The sequence below is a fragment of the Cornus florida genome, unplaced genomic scaffold, assembly GCF_030987335.1.
Source record: "Cornus florida cultivar Cherokee Brave unplaced genomic scaffold, ASM3098733v1 CherokeeBrave_3.0.0_Hap2_Chr09, whole genome shotgun sequence".
Lineage (NCBI taxonomy): Eukaryota > Viridiplantae > Streptophyta > Magnoliopsida > Cornales > Cornaceae > Cornus > Cornus florida.
Window position 1 is genome coordinate 33,669,113 of NW_026775579.1, and position 14,258 is coordinate 33,683,370.

Consider the following 14,258-nt stretch of genomic DNA (forward strand, 5'->3'; position numbering starts at 1 on the left):
AAAAACAAAACAATACGGAGTACATATACATACATATATATATATATAACAATCATAAAATTCAAAAAGACAAAGAAGAAGAAAATTATTAAAATATAAAAGAAAAAAAAATGAAAGAACTATAATAGGAAATAGTTAAAAAGTTTCAATAAAGGAAGAGAAATTTGACTTTTTCTACTAAAGAAATTTAAGAAATGTGAAAAGTAAAAGAGAAAATAAAGAAAAAATACGAACATAATTTTAGGAACTACAAATTTGAGGGGGGCACTATATAAATTTTTTCATATATATGAAATTTTTTTTAAAAATTACCACATATATTATAGGTTGCTGGCCAACTCAGGAGGGGCACGTGCCCCCAGGCCTACATTGGCTCCGTCCCTATGTATTGGTCAACTTAAAACATTCTATAATATGCCACTGTACACTTAGGTGACCTAATATGACTTGGGTTTGTAAAACTTAATTGTTTGCTTGGTTTGTAATTTTGAAAATAATTTTCAATAATTAAGAGAACAAAAAATTATTTTCAGAGAATAATATTTTATAGTTTTTAGAAAACAGTTTTCTGAAAACTGAACAAAGTGAGATTTTTGTACTGTTTTTTATTTTCAATTTTCTGAGAATAGAAAATCGTTTTCATAATTACAAACCAAGCAGGCCCTAAAGTACTTGTTTTAAATTTGACCGGTCCGATACGCTCATCGGACGGTGTAATGGGTGCAATCAAAATTTTCTCTTCGGCCGGTCCAATTTAGACCAACTTGAGCCCAGAGTTACAAGTAGGCCTGGGCAGGTTTTTTAACTACAAGACTGGGCTTGGGCTAAATGTTCTCAATAAAAGCCCATTTTCATGTTGGGCTCGGGTTGGGGAGGTTCTAATCGAAGCCTAATCAGAACTTGATTTCTATCACACACACACACACACACACATACATATATATATACTAGTAAAAGGTACGTGCGATGCACATGATGTCATTGAACACTGTTAGGGTTGCAAGTGTTCCAATATGTTCCATACTTGGGTCTATTGTGTTGCATCGAGGACAGTATAAAATTTAATACTACAATTGATCTTAGCCCAAAAAAGAGAAAGGTGTAATTTTTATTTCTTTAGGTCTATAGTTTTATAAGAGGGTTCCATGTAATCTTTTTTACTTAATACCAATGTGGAACAAGAAAAATGAATTTTATTAGGTAATTTGTAATTTTAATTAAACTCTTTAAATAATTATTAGGTAATTTTTTATTTATAAAAACTCTTTTTTTATATTAATAAATAAGATCAAGAAAGGTTAACTAAAAGGTCGATTAAAAAAAATTTAGTACTATACTTGATCTTAGCCAAAAGGCCAAGAAATGTGTGATTATTATTTCTTTAGGTCTATAGTTTTATAAGAGGCTTCCATGTAATCCTTTTTACTTAAAACCAATGTGGGACAAGAAAAATGAATTTTATTAGGTAATGTGTAATTTGAATTAAACTCTTTAAATTAATTTTTATAAATTTTATTAGGTAATTTGTAATTTGAATTAAACCCTTTAAATAATTTTTAGGTAATTTTTTGTTTATAAAAACTCTTTTTTATATTAATAAATAAATACTGAAAGCTAAAAGGCCGAGAAAGTAGTACTACGCCTGATCTTAGCCAAAAGATCAAAAAAAGTTAGCCAAAAGGCCAACCCAAAAACATTTAGTACTATACTTGATCTTAGCCAAAAGGCCGAGAAAGGTATGATTATTATTTATTTAGGTCTATAGTTTTATAAGAGGCTTCCATGTAATTCTTTTTACTTAAAACCAATGTGGGACAAGAAAAATGAATTTTATTAGGTAATTTGTAATTTGAATTAAACTCTTTAAATTAATTTTTATAAATTTTATTAGGTAATTTGTAATTTCAATTAAACTCTTTAAAAAAAAATTTAGGTAATTTTTTGTTTACAATTTTTTTTTTATATTAATAAATAAATACTGAAATATTGAAACTCTTTGTACAAAGGCCGAGAATGTGACAGCCATAGTTTTTAGGCTAGTGCATCAATGATGAATCGAAGATTGACCCGATAACAGATCCGAATGCGGAAGCAAAAAAAAAAAAATAAGACTCTAAGAAGTCAAAGTGACCTTCCATGAGGTCGTGGAACTCAACAAGAACTAATGCGGAAGCAAAAGATCGAAAATATAACAAATAAGCCCCCAGGGGCAAAATAGTTATTTCTAAAAATTGTGAATTCAGGTGCCACCGAGCATACCACTGGAAAGCAACAAAAAAATAATCAAGATGGACTCAAGAATCGCATGATTCAGAGTCCGAACGAAGGAGAAACGGCATGACGAAGAAAAACAAGCACTTAAGGCAAAAATGGTAAACTGGTAATTCTCCAGGAAGATCCGGTTGAAACCGAGTACATCGTTGGAAAGACAGCGAAAAATTAGTCAAGTTAAAGAAAAAAGTTCACTTGATTTAGAGTCCGGACGAGGGAGAAACGAGAGTTTGAAGTTGAGACGTTGCGGCGGCCCAATGAAGGCCATGGCGCGCCCGATGCCCATGCGCGAGCCCACCGGCGCCCAATGGCATGCACATGCTGACAACAAGAAAAAAAATAGGAGTTTCCAGAACTGAGGCTTGAAACGGAGGCCTAAACGAATTTTTCTGGAAAAACACGAAGAAGAAACCCCCCTTAAAATCGAGTTTTCTACTCGGTTAAATGAAAGGAAACGAAAAAAACTCACTGCAAAATCCCCAAAATGCCCCTAAATCAGAACTGGTCAAGAGGAGCAAAAAGCTGTTAAAATGCAAACTGAAAGCTGAAACTTCAAGAGGGATTTCCGGTACCAAGACGACATTTTCTGGAAAAATATAAAGAAAAAATCCCCCCTAAAATCACGTCTTCTAAGTGACCATGTGAAAACCAGAATTTATTTTCCGAAGGGAAACCCCAGAATGCCCTAAAATCAGATTATGTAACAAAATTTTAAATTGAGTCCATAAGAGGCTCATTTCACCAAAGAAGAAGGTTTGCCCGGAAACGACCATGCACGCAAATGTAACTTACCTATTAAGACACGCTACAATGATCCACGGCTTAAAAATACCACCGATGCAAAATTTGACCCCCCCAACGGCCAAAAGGGCAAAAATGCACATGAAATGGAAAATTTGAAATTTAAAATTTACAAATGATTTCAAATTACCATTTGGCCCTTGGCCACACTTCATGCATGATTAATGAGACTTAGTGGAGGTGCCGGAACACAGTTTGCACCACCCGATTTGAAAATGAACCCCTAAATGCTCAGTTTCTACTATTTTGGCCCAAAAATGCAATATGTGAACTAAAATGCAAAAATGAAAACTAAATGGTGTTTGGCCCTTGGCCACACCTCACATATGGCAAATGAATGTTAAAGGATGAATTTCACACAAAATGCACACACCGGTGTAAGAATGACATATCAAAACCCTACTTTTCATACTTTTCTCATTAAAGGCAAAATTCAACATTCATAAATATTCATGAATTTCAAATAAAGTTTGGCCCTTGGCCATAAATTATATATATGGAATGAATGTCAAAAAGTGTGCTTAAGCACATAATATAAGTTTGGAATCAAATATACACATTTGACAAATAAGGCTACAAATAACTTTTCAAGCCAACTTTTACAAGAACGGAACCTTCAAGTCCCCAAATCATCCGAGCATAACGAGAATCTCAACCTTGATTCCTGTACCTAAAATATGCCCCAGTAACTTTGGGGTGAATAACATAAAGCTACTCGTAAGAAATAAGCATACATCGACCTAACATTTTACAATTTTATCACCTTAAGGTGAAACATGCTAAAGAGGCTCATGCCACCTAACGTCTATGTCAAGATGAGACTCAGGGAGCATTCTAAGCTACCCTAAATCATTTCTAGCATCAATCACATCATCCATGCAATTCAAACCACATAGGAGCATGCTATACAAAGCAACATGATATAGATTCTCAAAGTTACCAACTTGAAATCTAAAGTGCAAAATCAACCAAAGTGGGTCATGCCACCTAATGTCTATGTTCCAAATGAATCTATAGGATCACTCCTAAGCTACACTTGAACAACAAAATACAATCACAATATCTATGCAATTTAACCAACATAGAAGCATGTTATACCAAACAATAAGATATAGATTCTCAAAGTAATCAACTTGAAATCTAAAAGTGCGAAATCAACTAAATATAGCAATTTAGTATAATTAGAATATTTAATACCACACATCAAGACATAGATTCTCTAGGTTATCAACTAAAAATCTAAAAGTGCCAAATCAATTAGTGGAATACTTAGACATCTAAGCTCGAAATTCTGCCGAGACCTCAATGGCTATTACGGGGACTAACCCGCTGGTAATACCACCCTTAATGCGCACTATTTCGACGGGGAGAACTCATACCTCCCGCACTAGAGCCAAACTCTAGCCATGTTATAGTAACCATGTCTCAAGTGACTACAAAATAAATAAATTAACAACTTATATACGAAAAATATATATACACAGCACGAAACTATATTCCATGCACAAGTAGGTTGAAACCACACAATACATGCTCTAAATCCACAACTACTATAAAATGACAATGTCGAATCTTCAAAGTGCGATTCATTACGTGCTATAATAACATCACATGTCGAATCTTCAGAGCGCGATTCATTACGCGCTATAATAACATCACATGTTGAATCTTCAGTATGCGATTTGTTACACGCTATAACAATATAATTCAATATTGAAACATAATCGCATAAATCCATTACAAGTCTAAAATCATGCTTCAAACATAATATCAATGTTAAACACATGATTTAATCAATAATGCAATAGAAACAAAAATTAATTATGCAACCTAATTAATTTCTTTAAGTTTCATATCTCAATCAAATGAACCCTAATTAACACATGTTAATAACATAACTTATTCATACATGAATCAAGTCAAAAGCTTACTTAAGTCATTGGATCAATAGGATAGAATTTAATTAAAACATGATAATTAAATCCCTAAATTCTAAAACAACATCAAATGGTCCCAAATTAATATGTGCTAGTATGAAAATCCTAGTCCTCATAATTATCAAGTTAAAAACTTAATTAAACCAATGGAACCTTTAAATAGATTTTAATTAAAATCTCTAGATTTTCATACTTATCCAAATGCTCTCAAATTAAAGTATGTTAAAGAACATGCCAAGACTTAATTTAAAAGCATGTTACAACTTAATTTCATGCAAGGTACGACCATGGGAATTAATCTTTCACAAAAGAAAAATATTAAATAAAAAACGCAATTCTTATTTAAATAATCCCAATTTAATATATGTTAACAAATATATTAAAACTAAACTTTCTAGCATGCCACAATTTAAATTAAGTTATACATCATCGTGTGAATTAAATCCTAACCATAGAAATTAATTAAATTAAATTATAGGACTTGAACAAAAGTATGCATACAAGTTGTATAATCATGGAAAACACTCCATATAACACATATAAAATCCTAAAACATCCCGTACCTCAATTTGAGATGAAAATCTCAAAAGTCACCAAAACAAAACGGCTCCGAATCCGACTATACTTTGGGGTTTTGTCGGGGACAACGCCGTGAACATTAAACTCCAAAGAGGACCTACCAAAATCCCAACTTGACCTCAAACCCGAACTCGAAATGTGGCCAAAAACAGGTTCTAATAAGGGTGAAAGATGCGTATCGCCAAGACGAGCAATAAACACAAAGACCCTACTATGTTTTAACAAAGGAATGAAGTTCAAAAGAGGAGAGAGAATGTGGTAGCCTCCTATGGGCTGCCTTGGGAGGTTTAGGTCGTGCAAGAGGAGTGGGGAAGATGAAAAATAAAATATCTCATCCCCCTTTTATAGAAAATCTCAAAAAGTGCCCCGAACAGGCCCCGCCGGGTCCTAAAAAGTAAAATTTGAGCATACGCGCTCAAATGGCAAAACTCTGTAAACAAAAAAGATTCAAAATGAGAAAATATAAACAAAGGGAGAAACGGCGTCGAAAACTGAGTCCCGAACAGAAAGTTATGCCCCAAACAAGTTTGGCACTAACTGGGGCCAAAAACCCTAAAACTGGAAAACAACGACCAGGAGGAAATCCCAAGAGTACGCGACCCGACGAAAAGTGAAAATAAATCCCATACGAGGATCCAGGCCCAAAATAAGGCATTTAGCAATAACTTTATTAATTGCACAATGGCTCCTCCAAAAAGTAAAAACTGCACTTATGGCTGAGAATGAAAATATCTTCCAAAAATATTTTCTGAAAAACCCTTAAAATAAAATATCTTCAAAATATATTTACGAAAAACAATTCAAGAAAAGAAAAAATTTCCAAAGAACTTTGCATTTATGCCCCTATGAACACCGGGAGCAACCAGAGTACCTCTCTACAAAAGTGAAGATAAGTATTTCGTGGAAACCACTTAGAATGAAGATACATGAAGTCAAAAACCAACTCTGAACATAAGAAGTGTGGTTACGCCAATAAAGTGACAAACGGGGAAAAGACAAAATAGGGAAAAAGACGAAATAGGGAAAATGACGAAAAGTAAATAGTGTCGAAAAACGAAAAATGTGGAATTGACTCGGTCCTAAAAGGAAGCTGTCAATCCAAAGAAAAGAGTCTCGGAAATCACTCCAGAGTACTCGAGACGACACTAAGCGATAAGGAACTGAACTCAGAAAGGAAAAGATCAACGAAAAAAAAATATCCGTGAAAATTTGAGAAAAGGAAAGAAATGAAAATGACCGGGTCATTACAACCTTCCCACCTTAAAGGGATTTCGTCCCCAAAATCCAGCCCCAACAAAACAAAAGGCGAAATCAGGATAACTACAGAGTACATCTCCGAGTATCCCACACAACACGCCACACCAGTGACCTCAAAACTGAAAGGAACACACAAACCAGTGTCATTTGCACCCATGTGCTCATAACAAGACAACCTCTCAAAGGAAAAGTGACCACATGGCCACACGACTAGTCAGAACTAACACACAAAACCCAAGGTCAGACAAAAGAACAAAAAACAACAACCGTGACCATCCCTCCTGCTGAACCATCATACCGATCCAAAAACAATCACCAAAAGAACTCCAAGATAACCACGTATCAAATCAAGGTGCCGAACAAAGACGACATGGCAGTACTAATAGCAACCAGAATCCGCCCATGACGTACTTGTGACGACCCAAGTGTTTTTCAACCCGGTGCGTCAGTGATGAACCGAAAGATAACCCGATAACGGATCCGAAATGCGGAAGCAAAAGACAAATAATGGTCTCTAGAGATATAACATGACTCTAAGACGCCAATGTGACCCTCAACGAGGTCACGAAACCCAAAGGAAACAAATGCGGAAGCAACATTTCAAAAAGGGACCAGAATGGACCTAGGGGCAAAAATGTCATTTACAGCTTAAAATTCGGTGCCACCGAGCATACCATTGGAAAGATAACGAAAAATTAATGAACTTAGACTCAAAAATTACTTGATTTGGAGTCCGGATGAAAAAGATATGGCTAACGGAAGAAGAAGGGGCAAAACGGTCAAAAAGTGCCAACCCAAGATCATCTAACCGGTTAGGAGACCTTCCTAACCGGTTAGGAGGCCAAAAATCTTGCCAAAAACACTGTCCATGTACATGTAACCAGTTACGAAACCCCTCGTAACTGTTTACATGTGAAGGAGGCAGAATGGGCAGCCCAAAAACCTGGTAGTAGGGGTTTTTCCGGGAAAAATGAAAATTTGAGGGCCAAGATGACATTTTCTGGAAAAACTCAAAGACAAAAACCCCCTCAAAATCGAGTTTTCTACGTGACTCGCGAGAAAAATCGAAAAAAACTCTCTGTAAAATGCCTAAAATGCCCTCCTAAGAAAACTGGTCCAGAGGGTCCAAAAAGCTGCTAAATTTAAAAACTGAGAGCTGAACTTTGGATGCAATTTCTGATGCCAAGATGGCATTTTATGGAAAAACACGGAAAAGAAACCCCCCCTAAAATCATGTTTTCTATTCAACTATGTTGAAAGAAGGAAATAAAACTAAATTAAAAAGTCTAGAATACCCCTAGATCAGAATATGAAACAAAAACGCAAAATGAAAACGTAGGAGGCTCAAAACACAAACAATGAGGTTTTGCCCGGAAACGACCATGCATGCAAACGTAACTTACCTATTAGGACATACTACAATGGTCCATGGCTTAAAAATATAGCCAATGCAAAAACCGACCCCCCAACGGGCAAAAAGGCAAAAATGGACTTAGAATGGAAAACATGGAATCCAAAAATACAAAATGGAGTCAATTGACCGTTTGGCCCTTGGCCACACTTCATACATGTTAAATGAATGCTAATGGAAGAAGTTCATACACAATGCACGCTCCGGTGCAAAATAGCATACTAAAACGCATGGTTTTCCATATGTTCTCATTGAAGGCAAAAATTAACATCCATGACATAAATGTAATTTCAAAAGGAGTTTGGCCATTGGCCTCATGTCATATACATAAAATGAGAACCAAAAAGTGTGCTTAGGCACACATTACAAGTCTAGAAGCAAATATACACATTTGGCATATAAGGTTACAAATGGCTTTTCAAGTCAACCTTCACAAGAATTGAACCCTTCAAGTTCCCAATCATCCAAGCATGGTGAGAATCTTTAACCTTGAATCCTGTACCTGAAATATGCCCCAGTATCGTAGGGGTGAGTAACATAAAGCTACTTGTAGGAAATGAGCATGCATCGACCTACGTTTTACAAGTTTGCATGATTTATTCGTTGTGGTTCATTCTGCCTAGCGTCTATGTCAATGTGAGACTCAAGGAGCATCCTAAGCTACCTAAGATCATTTCTAGCATAAATCACATCATTCATGCAATTCGACAACATACGAGCATGCTATTCAAAGCAACAAACATAGATTCTCAAAGTCATCAATTTGAAATCTAAAGAACAAAAATGACATAAGTGATCATGCCACCTAACGTCTATATTCCAAATGAATCTATAGGATCATTCCTAATTTACATTTGAACAACACAACATGAATGTACTTGACAACATCAAAAGCTTATAATGATTCATTAAAATTATAAAACAACAATGTACTTAACAACATTAAAAGCTCACAATGATTTATTAAAAATCATGGACATGAATGTACTTAACAACATTAAAATGATTTATTAAAATCAAGAAACAAGAATGTACTTAACAACATTAAAATCTACAAAGATCATAAAACATGGATGTACTTAACAACATCAAAATCGCCGATAGCCAAAACCACAAGTCACAATATAAACATGATTGCTAACTTGGAATTGAATGCGAAAATAAATAATGGAAGACTTGGACATCTAGACTCGGAATTTTGCCGAGATCAATGGTTGTTCCGGGCACTAACCCGCAGGGAAAACCACCCTAAGTGCGCATTATCTCAATTGGGGAGAACTCATATCTCCCGCACTAAAGCCGAACTTTAGCCATATCATAGTAACCATGTCCCAAGTGACTCCAAAATAAATAAGTTAACAACTTATATATATACGAAACCACACCCCATGCACAAGTAGTTCATAACCACACAATACATGCTCTAAATCCACAACTACTATAGGATGACAAATGTCGAATCTTCAGAGCGCGATTCGTTACGCGCTATAATAACATCACATGTCGAATCTTCGGTGTGCGATTCGTTACACGCTATAACAAGATAATCCAATATTGAAACGTAATCTCATAAACTCATTACAAGTCTAAAATCATGCTTTAGATATACAATCAACATCAAACACATGATTTAAATCCATAGTGCAATAGAAACGGAATTTAATTAAGTAAACTAATTAATTCCTCTAAGTTGCAATTCTCAACCAAATGGTCTCACATTACACATGTTAGCAACATAGCATGGCCATTGCATATACCAATTCCAAAACTTGATTAGGCCAATTGAATAACAAAATGAAATTTAATTAAATCATGATAATCAAATCCCTAAATTCTAAAACAACATAAAATGGTCCCATATTAACATATACTAGTATACAAGTCCTAGTCATCTCAAATATCAAGTCAAAACTTGATTAAGCTAAAGGAACCATTAAATAGATTTTAATTAATCATTTTAATTAAAGTCTCTAGATTTTCATACTTATCCAAATACTCTCAATTTAAAGTATGTTAAACAACATGCCAAGACATAATTTAAAAGCATATCACAAGTCAATTTCAAGCAAGGTACGGCCATGGGATTTACTCTTTCACAAAAGATAAATATTAATTAAAAAGTGTAATTCTTATTCAATTAATCTCAATTTAATATATGTCAACAAACATAATAAAACTAGATTTTCTAGCATGCCACAATTCAAATCAAAGTTATATATCATCATGAATTTTAAATCTTATACAAAAAAATAAAAATTAATAACTTTCAAGATTTGATACAAGGCATATATATAAATTGTATAATCATGCTAAACACTCAATACGATACACACAAAAGCCTAAAACATTCCCTACCTCAATTTGAGATGAAAATCTCAAAAGCCATTAAAATGTAACGGCTCCGAATCCGACGAAACTACTAGGTTTTGTCAGGGACTACACCGTGCACATAACCCCCATGAAAGCCCCATCAAAATCACAACTTGACCTCAAAACCAAACTCAAAATTTGGCTAGAAATGGGTTCCAATAAGGGTGAAAGATAGAGTACGGCGAGGTGAACAATAAACGTTAAGGCCGAAGACTTTCCATCAAGGAAAAGTGAACCAAAAGAGGAGAGAGAAGATGGCAGTACCCCTTGGGCTGCCATGGGAGCTCCAGGTCATGCTTGAAGAGGGGAGAAACTGAAAAATGAAATATCTCACCCCCCTTTTATAGAAATCTCAAAAAGTGCCCCGAACGGGCCCCGCCGGGTCCAAAAAAGTAAAATTTAAGCAGAAGTGCTCAAATGGAAAAACTTTGTGAACAAAAAAGATTCAAAATGAGAAAGTATGAATAGCGGAAGAAACGGCATCAAAAACAGAGTCCCGACCAGAAAGTTATGTCCAAAACAAGTTTGGCGCAAACCGAGGCCAAAAACCCTGAAATTGGAAAACATCGACTAGAAGGAAATTTTATGAATTTTTGAGTCAACAAAAAGTAAAAATGAATCCCGTATGAGGATCCAGACTCCAGACGAGATATTTCGCAATAACTTTCATTAATTGCACAATGGCCCCTACAAAAAGTGAAAACTGCACTTATAGCCCAGAATGAAAATATCTTCTAAAAATATTTTCTTAAAGACCCCTGAAATAAAATATCTTCAAAATATATTTACGAAAAATACCCCAAGAAATAAAATTAATTCCAAAGAACTTTGCATCCATGCCCCTACGGACACCTAGAGCAACCAGAGTACCTTTTTGCAAAAGTAAAGATATGTATTTCATGGAAACTACCGAGAATAAAGATACGTGAAGTCAGAACCCAACTCCGAATGCAAGAAGTGTGGTTATGCCGACAAAGTGACAAACGGAGAAAAAGACAAAATAGGGAAATGACGAAATAGGGAAAAGGACAAAAAGTGAATAGTGTCGAAAAACAAAAAATGTGGAAACGACTTGGTCCTCAAAGGAAGTTGTCAATTCACAGAAAAGGGTCTTGGAAATTACTCCAAAGCACTCGAGAAGACACTAATCAACAAGAAACCCAATTCAGAAAGGAGAGACAACGGAAAAAAATTATCCGTGAAAAATCCGAGTCATTACAGTACTCAAATGTGTGGTAGCTAAGACAGTGCACAGCGCCCGCCCACACTTACTCGTCAGTAAGGTAGCATCGACGATAACAAGCACTCGCCCACAACACACAACTTTGTACGGTACCATGGCGGTATAAGGCGCTAGTTCATAACCTACCCCCCACTAGGTCTACCCATGAAACCTCTCGATACAAATGACATTAATGTCAAAAATGATCATTACCAAAAGCACCACGGAGGCCAGACATTTTGTGAGAGTTGAGATATGGTCCAAGGACGTCTGGCCGGACCATCCTGGCCAATCCCAAACTCTAACAACAAAGTCATAGGTACCGCTACGCTTAAGGCCTTAAATCCTCAATACAATAAAACCAACAATTCCAATGTCTCAAAATTCTCCTATTAACAACATCAATCAAGAATTCAAAGCCCGACAAGCGAATTAAAACCTCCAAAAACCAAAATGAACCCCATCACAAGACATTTCATCGAAAGTCTTATGCATCTCCTTGAAACATATCAACCACAAGACTATACTGAAATCAAATATCGGATCTGCATCCCTATCATGGATAACTAAATCCTCGAAACACAAGTCCACCAAGTGGCACATATATCAAAATTTTGACAACTATTAAAATCACAAAATGAGTCTCTCAAAACTATACTTAGCAACACCAAGTTAAGTCAAAATTTCTCAATACCATCCATAAATAATCACTGGAACTACGATTCCTCAAAACAATACCTAGTCATAACTAGGACGAGAAAACTCCACAAACAAGCCATATCCAACAACGATCCTCCAAAACTTCTCCTAAGAGTCAACCACATCTAGATCTCCAAAACCAAAGCAAGTTTCCAAAAGACATCCTTAAAAGAACGTCGAGCTCACCTCACGAATCAAACAATTCCTCAATGATTTGGACACAAGTCCCCGTAAAGTGATCTCACACCAACCCACTCACTCTGAGCACCACAACCCGTCAACAACCATGGCAAAAACTCCCCAAGGGAAGACACGAAGGAAAGGAAACCACCAGTCCTGAATCCATAGCCTGACGAGTCTGTACCCTCAAGCCAATGGATTGGACCCACAAAACCAAAACTCTAAGCACAGATCTAAAGTAGACCTACTGTAAGGGTACATACAGAAGACAAAACATTGGATCAAAATCCCTATAGTGGACAACAAAATCTCAAAACATAAGTCTACCATGTAGCTCACTCATGACAATCCCGACAACCAAGGTCACACCCCAACATAAGTGCAGGAAGGATAAAATAGCATAAACTAAATACTCATATAGTATATGCTCGCAAAATTAAATGACATAATCAAATAATATCATAGTACTAAGCACAGTACACATAAGGTAAACCAAATAAACCACCTATCACATAGAGGTTAAACAAATAGCAACACGCTATACACCACTAACGGCACTAGCATGGTAAATAGATACGGTATAAGCGAACATATCATATACATTTTCACACAAACTACCACATAGTCACATATTCTAAATATGTTTCTAATACATGTTCGAAAACAATGGGGCTCATAAACATGTAAAAGTGATCATACAAATGGGAAATTCATAAAATCGAAAGAATGAATGGAATGCCTCTCAAAAGACACCATGCAGAGAACGCAACACAAAACCTAGATGAGTCCAATCTCTCACTACGAGGAAATGAACCATCCCCCAAACCAAGATGCCAACGAGTTTGGTGGGAACTCTACAGGATTCTACCAGAACTATAATACCCCTAATTTAAAAAGGATAGTCCTGGTATTTTAATTAATTAATTTATTGCATTTTTATTTATTTAATTGTTAATTTAATTGGTTTAATCATTTATTTGCATTTATTATTTGATATTTGTTTATTTGAATTTTAATTAATTATTCGCTTGTTTGCCTTTTTATTTGAATTACTTGTTAATTTATTTTATTTAGTTGTATTTTTATTTTCTTTAATTAAATTAATTGTTTTAATTTGCTTAATAGTGTAATGGTATTATTTATTTTGTTTATGTGCATTATTTGGTTAAATTAGTTTATTAATGGTTTTAACTATATAAAATAATTATTTGGTTTTTATGTTTTATCACATTGTGGGATTTAGCCGACTTATAGTTGGTTTAGGTTTTGATTTAGGTTTTCAAGTAAAGCCTATAAATACATTATTATACGTCTTTATAAGGGTTACAAACAAACCCTATTCACATATTGAGGTAGAGAGAAACAGAGAGTGAACCTTAAGAGATTAACAGAGAGGTTTAAGGAAAAAGGAACGGGTTCGCTTCTGGGTTGAACCAAGAGCACCAAAGGAGTGAAACGGCAGTCTAGGATGTTGACGAAAAACTCAGAGATGGTGGATTAGAGTTTCAAAATCTAAAACTGAAGACAAGTC